Source organism: Notamacropus eugenii, chromosome 3, assembly GCF_028372415.1.
Source record: "Notamacropus eugenii isolate mMacEug1 chromosome 3, mMacEug1.pri_v2, whole genome shotgun sequence".
NCBI lineage: Eukaryota > Metazoa > Chordata > Mammalia > Diprotodontia > Macropodidae > Notamacropus > Notamacropus eugenii.
Genome location: NC_092874.1, coordinates 158,148,061 through 158,161,919, shown reverse-complemented (window position 1 = coordinate 158,161,919; position 13,859 = coordinate 158,148,061). Strand labels below are relative to the sequence as shown.

Sequence of the window (13,859 nt, the reverse complement as noted above, 5' to 3'; positions counted from 1 at the left end):
TCAGCTCTGGTCTTTTCATCAAGAATGCTTGAAAATCCTCTATTTCATTGAAAGACCAATTTTTCCCCTGAAGTATTATACTCAGTTTTGCTGGGTAGGTGATTCTTGGTTTTAGTCCTAGTTCCTTTGACTTCTGGAATATCCTATTCCATGCCCTTCGATCCCTTAATGTAGAAGCTGCTAGATCTTGTGTTATCCTGATTGTATTTCCACAATACTTGAATTGTTTCTTTCTAGCTGCTTGCAATATTTTCTCTTTCACCTGGGAGTTCTGGAATTTGGCCACAATGTTCCTAGGAGTTTCTCTTTTTGGATCTCTTTCAGGCGGTGTTCTGTGGATTCCTTGAATATTTATTTTGCCCTCTGGTTCTAGAATCTCAGGGCAGTTTTCATTGATAATTTCATGAAAGATGATGTCTAGGCTCTTTTTCTGATCATGGCTTTCAGGTAGGCCCACAATTTTTAAATTGTCTCTCCTGGCTCTATTTTCCAGGTCAGTTGTTTTTCCAATGAGATATTTCACATTATCTTCCATTTTTTCATTCTTTTGGTTTTGTTTTGTGATTTCTTGGTTTCTCATAAAGTCATTAGCCTCCATCTGTTCCATTCTAATTTTGAAAGAACTATTTTCTTCAGTGAGCTTTTGAATCTCCTTTTCCATTTGGCTAATTCTGCTTTTGAAAGCATTCTTCTCCTCATTGGCTTTTTGAACCTCTTTTGCCAATTGAGTTAGGCTAGTTTTCAAGGTGTTATTTTCTTCAACATTTTTTTGGGTCTCCTTTAGCAGGGAGCTGATTTGCTGTTCATGCTTTGACTTCAAGTCTCTCATTTCTCTTCCCAGCTTTTCCTCCACCTCTCTAACTTGATTTTCAAAATTCTTTTTGAGCTCTTCCATGGCCTGAGCCCATTGAGTGGGCTGGGACACAGAAGCCTTGATTTCTGTGTCTTTGCCTGATGGTAAGCATTGCTCTTCCTCATCAGAAAGGAAGGGAGGAAATGCCTGTTCACCAAGAAAGTAACCTTCTATAGTCTTATTTCTTTTCCCTTTTCTGGGCATTTTCCCAGCCAGTGACTTGACCTCTGAATATTTTCCTCACACCCACCTCACCTCCTGATCCTCCCAGCCAGTGTTTGGGGTCTGAGATTCAAATGCTGCTTCCAGCCTCAGGGCTTTGGGCGGGGGCAGGGCTGCTATTCAGTGTGAGATTAAATTCAGATGCTCAGGTGAGGGCAGGGCTGCCTCTCAGGCTCAGTTCCCTCAGGGAGTTTATGCACAGACCTTCAACAATGGATCCAGGCTCCTGCCTGCTAGGAGAGCCCTGGTCTGCTGCTGCCCCTCAGCTTCTGTCTCCCGAGGGGGCCCGAGCCATGGGGGCACCCCACTCCCCCCTCGACCCACCAAAGGGACTCTCTCACAGACCCCTGTCACCTGTGGGTGGAGGTACTTGTGCGGCCGCTGGAGATCCCGTCCCTGAAGCCCGCTCGGATCTGTTCCTCTCGGTGCCGCGGCCACGGCAGGGCTGTACTCAGCTCCCAGTCCCGGCACCCAGTCCGCAGCACGAAGGACCTTTTACGAGAGGTTTGCAGGTCTCTCCGGAACAGAAATCTCCCTCGCTCCAATGTTCTGTGGCCTCTGGGTGCAGAATTCGCCGTGAGTTACTTCTTTGTAGTTGTTCTATGGGTTGTGGGTTCGGAGCTATGTGTATGTGCGTCTTTCTACTACGCCATCTTGGCTCCGCCCCCACATCATTATTTTCAAGAAGGAATATTCTGGCAGATGTTTAACAACTAGCACATCCCTACCCCCCACCCCAGCCTGCACAAACACATACATACACACACACACACACACACACACCCCAAACATTTTAGATTAATTTTCATTAACATTTTCCCATTATTTTCTCAAGTCTAGAGAGTAAAAAACAATTTGTAGAATTTCCCAAATTAAAATATGCAAATGTTCACACTGAAATTTTAATGATCATCTCTCAAGAGCCCATACTAGGTGATTCCGCACACCCTTATTTTCAAGAATAAATTCTTAATAATCTTCTACTCTGCAGACTTTCCACATTGAAAGAGATTTTGCTATTACAAATGCCATCATTTTAAAGTCCCTTTAAAAGTTTCTAAAGGAAGCACCAATGTATTCTGAGAAAAAAGATGGAAAGAATTAAGACTGCAGGAAAAACAATGACAACTCTATTTGCTAATCTGTCAACATCTGCCCAGGTAAATTGTTACCATCAAAATGGCTTGTATAGAGATTCCTAGAAATCTGAGTATCAACTTATCTGATAAAAAAGCAATGTACAAAGTGACCTTTCTACTTTTTTAAAATCCTTTCAAGTTCACAAATTTTAATAACTGTATTTGTGAATCAAATGATGAGGGAACTGAAAAGTTATTTAATGATTATTTTCATGTTTAATAAAATGGCAAATCTAGTGGGAAATAAAACAATGTAAATCTTACTGCACAGTCAAAGTGCAAATAGATAAGAAATTTCCAGAAAGTCAGTATTATTAAAGAATACAGATGGTTGACAGCATATATGTATGTATGCATGTATATATATTGCATACTTATAATATATATAAATCAGAAAATAAGCCAAATAGATTGTTTTCTAACTACTGCAGCATAGTAGAAAAGGTATAAAGAATTCTATATGATATATATACTATATTCTAGTTTCTAAATCCTTTTATTTCTTGATTTACAATGTGAAGTTGAACTTGTGGGGAAATATTTGAGACTGTCCTCCCATAGTTATCCAATTAGGTAGCAGATACTGTTCTGCCATTGTGACAGTGGCTATATATATATCTCAGATTTTCTAGGAAAGTCTAAATTTCAAATATTTCACCTTTTTTGTCAATAAGCAATCAAAATGCTTGTAACATTTCATGCTCCAACATTTTGGCAGAGAGTAACTAAATGGGTTGCCAGTCACCATTCCAAAAATACAATTAAGTATATCAAGAACATGTTATTTTATCATTGAAGATGAAGATATTATTTTATCATGGAAGATGCCAAACTACCAATATAAAGGTGATAACTAATCTCAAAGTATTAAAGATTTTTCTGCAGCTCAAAGGTTAGTGACTTGCTCATGGTCATACAGCTAGTAAGTATCATAAGTCAGGATTTGAATACAGGTTTCCTTCTCCAAAAGCAACTCTCCTTCCACCCCACCATGTTCCTTTCTCATATAGTTACGAAAAAAGTATACAGGCAAAAAATGGATAATCAAAGGTTGAAGAAGGATTATGATTCCTCAGAAAAATGTATGGTTATAATTATGTATTATTTAATTCAAATAAACATACATTTAGTTAACCCCAACAAGCAGAGACAGGTAATGGGAAGAAAATGGAGGATACAGTAGAAGAGAGCTCTAGCAACTACATCTATGCTAATGGCATGTATAATTAATGAAAGAGCAGAAGCACAGTGGGATTAAGTGATTTACCAAAAATTGGATAAGTAGTCAGTGGAGGAAGTGAGGCATCCACTGATCCCTTGTCTCTGATGCACAAGCTATTGTTTGAAAAGCTTCAAAAAACTGTATTAATCACATATTCAAGTCTACTGGGAATTGTAGGCAAAATGCTTAATCTGGTAGAGAGGATAATTTAATTTGGTTCTTTTGACTTTCTTGCTTAATGCCCAGCATGCATCTAACCAACCATGAAAAAAAAGTTAATGCAAATAAATGAAATGAAGTTGACCCTACAAGGAAATGGATAGTTTGCTTTAAGCTTAATTTCATCTAGTTCTCCTGCTTCTACGCTGTTTCTTAACTTTGTATGCATCATTTGTGAAATTCAGAATGGGATGGTAGAAAGGATGATGGCTTTGGATTAAAGAGCTCTAGACCTTGTTCTGCTCATTTATTGTATAACCTGGAGTGAGTTATTTGACTTGTTGGAGGTTCAAGTTTCATCATCTGTGCAATGAGAGAGCTAGATGTTGTCCAAAGAACTTTTCTTCTATAAAATTCTGAGATGCAATGAAGAAGCATGGAAAGATATATGTAAAATGATGCAAAATGAAGAATTCAGAGTGAAGAAAATAATGTGACTACAATGTAAGTAGAATCTAAGTAGATTCTACTAATCTAAGTAGAAAGAATCTAAGTAGAAAGAATAACTACATATGAATGTTGCAAAATTATAAGGAAGCTAGGCCCCAAAGAGGTCATAAGAGCAGAAACTGTCCCTACACCTTTGCAGAGGTCAGGGTTCACAAATAAGGATCTAACATCAGATTGCATCTAACATCAGATTTTTTTCAATATTGGAATTGATTTTGCTGGATTTTTTCTCTCCTTTCTTCCTCTTTTTCTTTTGAAAAAAGTCTTTGCTATGAGGGAATGTTCTCTGGGGAGAAACAAGCAATGAGCACAAAGGGAAATCTAGATTATATGAAAATGAAATGTCAATAAAGTATTTAAAAATTAAAACTACTCTAGGATCCTATGAACTCATAATGTATGCTTCTGTACGCAGCTGAGAGATATTAAACATGAAAAGAGAGAGATAAATGTGATACTCTCAATTGATCAATCCAACATTTATTAGGTACCTACTATGTCCCAGGAGCTATGCTAAATGTTGGGAATATACTTATAAAAGCAAGGCAATAGAGTAGAGCTATCTACCAAATCTATAGTATTTCAAAAAAAAAATCATTATAGAATTACAGAGTTTTCACATTCTTCCCACTAATTTGCACTCACAGCAAACTGACTTTATTGAGAAAATAATGCCTCCTTGGCTATTCTTTTCAATCCTGGTTGCTTCTCTTTTTCTTAGGCCCTCTAACACACTGTGACCAGAGAAAGAGCTGCTTAAACTCTCTCCTGGTAATATCATCAGTCTTCATGGGTTTAATGATCATCTCTATATAAATGGCTCCCAGATCTAAGTATCCAGGTACTTTCTCTCTCCTAAATTTCAGTTCCATATCACTAATAGCCCATTAGGTATTTCTCACCAGATGTACCATAAGCATTTAAAATTCAACATGTTCAAAATAAAATTTAAAAAATTAAAAAAATAGAACTCTTCTATTCTTCCTTGTTTTGCTGAGAGCTCCAGTACCTTTTTTGTCACCCATCTTTATAACCCCTGAATCATCCTAAACAACTCGCATCCATTCAACTGTTAAATCATATAAATTTTAAATCTTGTAAAATTCATCCATCAAATGTGTGGTCTTCATTCCATTATGGCCACCATCCTATTTCAGGCACTCATCACCACTTTCCTACTCTATTGAAATAACCTCCTAATTGATCTCTCTACCTCAAGTCTCTGGACTATCTGATCCACAATCCACACAACAGACAAAGTGCCTTCCCCAAACCATAGGTCTCATCTCTTCTGCTTAAGAAGTTCCAGTACTCCTTTTTGTGTAGAATCGAGTCTACATTTCTCTGTTTGAAATGTAAAGCCCTTCGTATGGCTCCACCCTACCTTTCTAGATTTACTCTGGATTATTTCCCTCACACAACCTAGAGTTTAATCAAAGAGTCTCCTTGCTTTCTGCTACGTATGACATTCCATCATGTGCTTCCATTCCTTTGGACCAGTTGTGCCCCTTTTCTAGAATAATACATTCCCTCATTACTTCTGTTTCCCAGGATCCTTAGGTGATATATACAATGTGTACAATGTTTATATGTATATATATGTATGCATATATAAATATATATGTAATGTTTGTATAAATGCAAATTAGGAAGAAGTAGACAAAAAATACATTCAATAATTCAAAGAAGACAAAACCATGAAAGGGCTTAACAATGAAGTCCATGACCTCACATGTCTACTGGATCAAAATCAAGATGAACTAGAGTTTCTAATGTTAGCATTCTTTGGAAACCATTACTAAAATATGAGTCAGAAAGAACAGAGAAGGTATTTTACTCTATTGGATGAGTGCTCTTCTTAAAATGACATGCTTATGTGAGGAAATTGGGAAACAGGAGTTGGGAATCCATGTCCAATCTCTCTTTGGTTCACCAAGTAGACATGCTGTTGTTGAGCTATTTCTGTAGAGTCAAGTTCTCCATGAGCCTGTTTGCAATTTTATTGACTCATTTTACAGATGAGAAAACTGAGGCAAATACTTTTAAGTGACTTGCCCAAAGTCACTTAGCTAATAAGTATCTGAAGACAGATTTGAACACAGGTCCTCCTGACTCCAGGGCCACTCCAGCCACTGAATTACTAAGTTACCATATACATATCTACATACATACAAACATACACGTATCCATGCATACATGCATACATACATACATACACACACATAAAATGTAGACAGTTGTCAGTTGTTCCAAGGATACTTCTGCAACACCAGGGAAAGATGAAATATCCTCCAAACTTCTGGTGTTTGTGATACCTTTCTCTGTCCTCCTCACAAGGGACTCTTTTGCAAAAGGGTTGGGAAACTGGAATGCTTTCCCCTTATTTGTCCACTTGCTGAGATCTTTTCCTTTGTAAAAATTTTCGTTCTTAACTATCTCAATATTGTACAGATTAAGCTTAGAATGTTCCCAAGTTTCCTCACCCTATCTGAATTTTCTTCGTGTGTAAGGTCACTCCAGTTCATCTGATGGTTCATAAAGTCCTTGCCAGACTTAGGTGGATGACTTTGATATGATTATTGCAAACTGCCTTTTTTACAGTTATCTGTCACTGAAGGTTCTGAAACAAGCTTGGTTTTTAGTTATTTATTTTTGATTTATAATGTTTCCCCCTTTTTTTCCTTTGAGACCATCTACCCATTGCTTTAATCTGAAATTAGCAGATTGCTGCAAACACATGAAGTATAAACATTACTTGACTCTTAGCTGATGTCTCTTGGAAACTCATGTATAAATCCAATTTCTAGCACTTTTCCCTATTCCTTTCTTTTTTCATTCATTTTATTATTAATTAGATTTCAGGCTCAGATTATTGACTCCTATTTTGGTTTTAGTAAAACTTCACCTAAATTGTGTGAACTGCTTTTTTTCTTTCTTACTGGAGATATCTATTTACAATCAGTTCTGCTATGACATACTTTGGAAAATGACAATTTGTTCTAACATGACTAACATATTAGGGAACACTGAGCATGATTTGAAATGTAAAGTTTGCTTCTGTGAGATTTCTTCCCCAAAAAACAGTAAGAGAACTTGGAAAAATTGTACCACCTCAGAGAAATTCACAAACTGCAACCCTTCTAAAATCTACTTTCACAAGCAAACTGCAGGTCATTGTCAGTATAAAGTACCATAGTTATTATATATAATTCTGAAATAGTGAGAGCTATGAATGGACAAGGGCTGGTCCAAACCTACCCTTCTCCTTTCTACAAAGGCATCCAGGGCAGAATTTGAACCTGCTTGGGGCACACGTTTATATCAGCCCTGAGGTGGAGAGCTTGAGAGGAATAACTGTAGTATTTGCATGGATCTTAATCATTTAAAATGTATAAAATTGTGCTAGCATTTTCATTAGGTTTCTGCCTTTTTTGTCAGTTACTGATCAAGTTTGTGATCATTATGTCACAACCTCATTTTTCTCATAAACTGATTTTTATTGCATGACTTGGCATGCTCTGTGCTTTTTTGGGAATGCATAGATTGAGAAATAACTGTAAACCTCACAAAATATTATAGAGGTGGGGAAAACAAAAACCTGAAGATATATGGTGATAAACAAATATTTCCACTGGAGAATTCTTCTCCATAAGGAAAAATCAATGGGCTCTCCTTAGTCTCACCCTTCTTTTTCCCCTCCCAAACATTTCCATCAACAAATCCACTTGGTCTAGACTCCTAGCTTACTACAAGATAGGTTAACACTTGGAACTGACTAAAAGATAAAGTAGGATCCACTTGTAAAGCTCATTGTTAAACAGATAATGGCTATATCAGCAAAGCTATGTACTCTGCTGGGCATGGCATAAATAAATAAAGGAATAAATGAATGAATGAATGAATAAATATTTATCTATAGATAAATGAAATCCTTAAATTCTGACCCTGACTTTGTCCCCTAGTGAAGGATTTTAAATCTTCTTCCGCATTCATGCTATTTATAAAGTGCATTAATTACTAACAATTTCATTTAATGCTTTATGAAAACTCTGAGGTCTAAAAATATTTTGTGGTTTTATCCATATTTATGGCAAGATTGTCCTTTAAATGCACCTTATTAATTTTGAACAGATGAGTAAGTGAATAGTCACGCTCATGAGCTCATTAGCATCTCTCTATATCTGAGCTTAGCCCAATGTCAGCCAGAAGGGCGTTGAAAATACTGAAAATTACTCCCTAATTCCTCTCTTTTCACTGAAGAAAACTCCAACAAATTTTTCTCATGAAAGGCAGCTATCAGAATCAAGTAAGGGTCCTGCTCCTTTATTTCTCAAATCAAATGTCAGCTTGTACAAACATTGAAAGTTAAAATTAAATTATACAGTCCTTCTAACAAACAGAACCACAGAAAAGAATTAGTTACTTCCTCATCTTTGCTATTGTTAGCCCATTTATATATTTGTGATTCTATCTTTTTTTCTTTTGTAACAAGAAATAAGTGGGCTTCCTTTTCTCAGAAAATATTAAACAATTTGAACAAAATTTCAATGTTTGTTAATATGAGAAGCTAATTTTAAAAACAATGGATGATTGATTCCTCCTGAGGTTAATAATAATAATAATAGCAGGCATTTATAATAGTACTTCAAAGTTTGAAAATCACTTTATTATTTATTTTAATTTTATTTATACATAATATATATTATTTATATTAATTCACCTTATTCTTACAATGACCGTTTAAGTTGGGTGCTGTTATTATCATTATTTTACAGATGAGAAAACTAAGACATATGGATACCAAGAGACTTACCAAAGGTCACACTGCAAGTAAGTGGAAGGGAGATTTAAATACAACTCTTCCCAACCCCAACTCCTATGTCTGTCTGTTTTATGTACTACCTAGCTGTCTCTCAATAGTCTGACCAATCTGAAATTCATCATAAAGGTGTTTAAGTTACATTTTCTAAAGAACTTTTACCAACCATAGAAAGTCCTCCAAATCACTAATAATAAGAGAAATGGAAATCAAAACAACTTTCACACCTAGAAAATAGACAAAGATGATAACAGATGGAAATAGTCAAAGTCAGAGTGGCACACTATTACACTTTTGGAACTGTGAATTGTTCCAGCCATTATGGAAAACAATTTGAAATTATGCTAAAAAAAAGTGACAAATATTTTCAGTCCTCTAGAACTAGATATCCCACTGCTAGCCATATATTCCTAGGTAGTAAAGAGTAGAAAGATGAGAGACAGAGAGAGGGAGAGAGAGAACATCTATTCAGATGTCTTTCTTTTTGTAATAAAGAACGAGAAAAAAAATGCCTGTCAATGGAGGAATGACTAAATAGATGTTGAATTTAAATAAATGAAATATGACTGCACTTTTAAGAACAGTAATATGACAATGAATATGAAAAAAATGTTTAAAAATGTGATGATCTTTTTTCAATGCTAATGATTCTCAATCTACCTGCTGCATTTGACACAGTAACTAAAAGCTACATCTTGTGTAGTCTCTCTGCTGATTGGAGTTTTCCTTTTTGCCTTTTACCAATCTATCAGTTCCTTTGAAAGTTTTTCATTTGTAGAACTGTCATGATGTTCTTGATCCTTTCTGAGAATGAAGGACCAACATCACCACCACCACCACCAACCACAACTGTAACCTACAGCACACTCCCTTACTGTGGGTAAGATTATGCCCTAGACTAGAGCTTCTTTGTCTTTCCTTCTATATTCTCTTTCTTAGTAAACAACATCTCTCAAGGATTTAATTATTGCTTTTTTCTGCAACTCCTAGATCTATAGATTCTTCCCCAGCTTCTTCTCTGAGCTTCAGTCCTATATTTCTATTGGACATTTCAAACTTAATGTCCTGAAGACATCTTAAGTTTAACAAGTCTAAATTGGGGTCCTCCTAAACCCTTCTCTCTTCCAGACTTCCCTATTTCCATAAAAGCACCACCATCCTTGCAGGATTTTAGATGCTTAAGCTCAACATTATTTTGGACTCCTTTCCCTCCCTCATCCCACATATCCATTAAGTTGACAGATTTTGCTGTTTCTACCTTCATATCATCTCTTGTATCTATGATTTCTACTCACACAAGTACCACCTCGTTACCTCTTGCCAGATTATTGCAACAGCCTCCTAATTAATCTGCCTGTTTCAAATCTCACCACACCTGTCCATCCTATGTATGCACTCCTGTCAAAGTCATTTAAGCGCAGACATAAACATGTGATTTCCCTACTATAACAACTCCTGTTGGCCATTGAGTTGTTTTTCAGTCATGTCCAACTCTTTGTGACCCCATTTGGGGTTTTCTTGGCAAAGATGCTGCAGTAGTTTGCCATTTCTTTAGCCCAGCTCATTTTGCAGATGAGAAAACTGAGACAAAGAGGGTTAAATGACTTGCTCAGAGTGACACAGCTAGTAAGTGTCTAAGGCCAGATGTGAACTAAGGAAGACTCAAGGCTTCAGGCCCTTCCCTCTACCTACTGTGTCACCTAGCTGCCCGATGGCAATAAGAACATTAGTGGCTTCTTATTGGCTCTAGGATAAAATATAAATTTCTTTTTTTAGATTTTTAAAGCCCTACAAAATATAACTTCAACCTAGCTTTCCAACCACACTGAATTTTTCTCTACCATCCTGCACTCTGTTATCCGGACTAACATTATCCTCACTTATATTCCATCTCCCATTGGCCAACCCACATACCTGGAATTACATTTTCTCAGTTAGTAAACATGTATTTAGAGGCTATGTGCTAGACATTGTTAAGCCCTGAAGATACAAAATGAAGCAAAAGTCAGTCTCTGCCTTCAAGGAGCTCACAACCTAATGGGGGAGGTAATACACAAATAAATTGTATGTGTGTGCGTATACATATATGTATGTTTGTGTATGTGTGTGCATGTATATATGTGTGTGTAATAGGGTAAAAAGGATAAATAACAGAGGGAAAGTAATAACATTAAGAAAGAATGGGAAAGGTTTCCAGAAAAAGATGAGATTTTAGCTGGGACTTAAAGGAAGCCAAGGTGGTCAGTAGGCAGAGTAGGGAGGGGGAACATTTCAGGAATGGCTGGAACCAAGAGATGAAGTATCTTGAGTGTGGAACAAGAGGGAGGTCAGTGTCACTGAATCTAAGAATACATATCTGAGTGAAGTGTGAAAAAAATGGAAAGGTAGAGGGGGGGGTAGGTTTATGAATTCCAGGCAGAGTTTCTTGTATTTGAACCTCGAGTTGATAGCGAGAAAATCTAAAGGGGGATTAATTGGAGTTAGGGGGTAGACAATGATTTCTAATTCTCGTTTTTGTTGTTTACGGAAAACAGACTTTGAATTTTATTGTAATTTTTTTTTGTTTCACATTTTGACTAACCAGATTTAATAACATAATAGAAGACGCTGACAGATGAGTGGTTAAGATGTTTGTTGAATGAATAATATTGAGCCCTCCAAAATATAACTATTATGTGAGATAAAGGTCTGATTGAGCATGGTTAGCCTATGTGGTGGGTGTTAGTCCTATTTCTAGACTAAAATTAGATACATAAACAGTTTTATGCATTTGAAAGGCTGTTGTGTGAAAGAAAAATTAATCTTTTGCTTCCTGAAGGCAAACCAAACACAATTGGTGGAAGTAACAAAGAAGCAAAATTAGGCTTGATTGAATGAACATTTTTCTTATATTTAGAGGTGCTAAAAATCTGCCTTTCAAGGTGGTGGGTTCTCCTTCAATGAAAGTCTTCAATAAAAAAAAAAAAACAAAAAAGCTTGATGAGCACTTGATAAGTACATTCCAGAAAAGATTCTTTCATTTTCCCTTACAGTGTAGGATTTGTGGGGACTAGCTGCCTTCTTTTAACTCTGAAATTCTGTAATTCTCTGAAAACAAACAGGAAATATTTACACACACACACATACATATACGTATACACATATACAAATACTTCACTAAAAATGGTGACTAAGAAGACAATTTATAAAGTCATCCTTGTCTGCAGTTCACTAGGTCCAAATAACAATATAAAAAATGATAGATTGTGCACTGTGGTAAAATGAAGTACGTAGAACCAGGGAAACATTGTCCACAGTATCAGCAGCATCCTGTGACAATCAACTGTAATGACTCAGGTCTTCTCAGCAACTCAATGTTCCAAGACAAGTACAAAGGACTCAAGAAGGAAAATGCTATCCACATCGAAATAAAGAACTAATGGACTCAGAATACAAATAGAAATATACTTTGTATCACTTTATTCTTTTTTCATGGTTTTATTTCTTCTTGATCTATTTCTTTCACAACTGTGACAAATATGGAATTATTTGTCTTACATAATAGTACATATATAAACCATATGAAACTACTATTTGCAGAAGATGGGAGAGGAGGAAGAGAGGGACTAAAATTAGGAATTCAAAATTGTGTAAATTGTGTAAAAATAAATGCTAAAAGAATTTCTTAATTGGGGGAAAATAAAATACTACTAAAATAAAAAAGTAAGAAAAAATGTTAGATAGTGGCATTATTTATACGCGTAGTGCTTGGCAGCACCAAGGTTTACCCCAGAGAGATATTCTGACATTTTGTATGACTCTTAGGTTGTGTGGCCCTTTTCTGACCAAAGTAGCTGTTCTTACTTATACTTTTGGCCTTTCTTTAGGGAAAGGTACAATTTGATATGCATGATTTTTTTTTAAGTGGAGTATTCATAAACTAGATTTACCAGAAGCTGGAAAAGCAGGTGGTGGCTAACCACAAAATTATTTCCACACATGTGAAACTCTAAACTGTTAAAATGTTTAGTGTGTCAACATAAGGAATATAATTTCTCACTTCAGACCAAAAAAAAAAAAAGTTGTACAAGATTTCTTTGTCATTAAGTTCAAAAACATTCTTTTCCCCCCAGATGTACTATAAAACTCTACTATAAAGGGATAACAAAAAAAAAAAAAAAAAGTTAACAGATGGTAATGGGGACATAAGTAGTACCCTTTGAGAAACAGGATCATTGAATGTTTATACAAGATTTGCTTCTGATTTTCTATGTTTTACTGTTTTCTATATTTCCAGTGCTATAAAATGAGAAATCTAATAGAAACTGGAGAATGATCACTCTACAAAAAGGATTATCACAAAGTGAGTAGAGCTTGTATTTACTAAAGTATGCTGTTTTACTATGCTTTGTTTTCTGTTGTTGCTAAGTAAAGAAGATGTATTGGAAAGCATCAAATATTCCACTGGGGATAGTAGCAAGAGTAAGGGATAACTGATGGACAGCACAATTGGTCCACTGGTATTTGCATATTGTCTAGAAATCTAAAAGATATCCCTATCATGGGGTATATATCCTGTGGAGAATTTATAGGAGAACATGAATAATCTGTAGAGTATGAGCCATTAAAGTTTTAAAGTATTTGACATTTATAACACTTGCAAGTTTTATAAAATGTAAATTTAATATTTATAACATATGTAAGTACATTATTGTATTTAAAAGTGAAAGAGAATATCCCCAAATCATAATCTCTTTTTTTGATTTCTTTTGTTATTTAGTTAATTATTTGTGCCAGACCCTATTTGAGATTTTCTTGGCAAAGATCCTGGAGTGATTTGCCATTTCCTTCCACCAATCGTTTTACAGATGAGGAAACGGAAAAACAGGGTTAAGTGACTTGCCCAGGGTCACATAGGTAGTAAGCATATGAGGCTGGATTTGAACTAAGATTTTC

General features: G+C 35.8%; 1 long non-coding RNA gene across 1 annotated transcript in view; it reads left to right on the top strand.

The window, feature by feature from the left end:
• LOC140531289 (uncharacterized) overlaps nt 1-13,267 on the top strand; it is a 63,915-nt gene extending 50,648 nt beyond the window's left edge. The window contains exons 2-3 of the long non-coding RNA XR_011976315.1: nt 8,881-8,935; nt 13,201-13,267. This is a non-coding gene — a long non-coding RNA (uncharacterized lncRNA). The remainder of the gene's footprint in view (nt 1-8,880; nt 8,936-13,200) is intronic.
• Nucleotides 13,268-13,859: the final 592 nt, after the last annotated feature.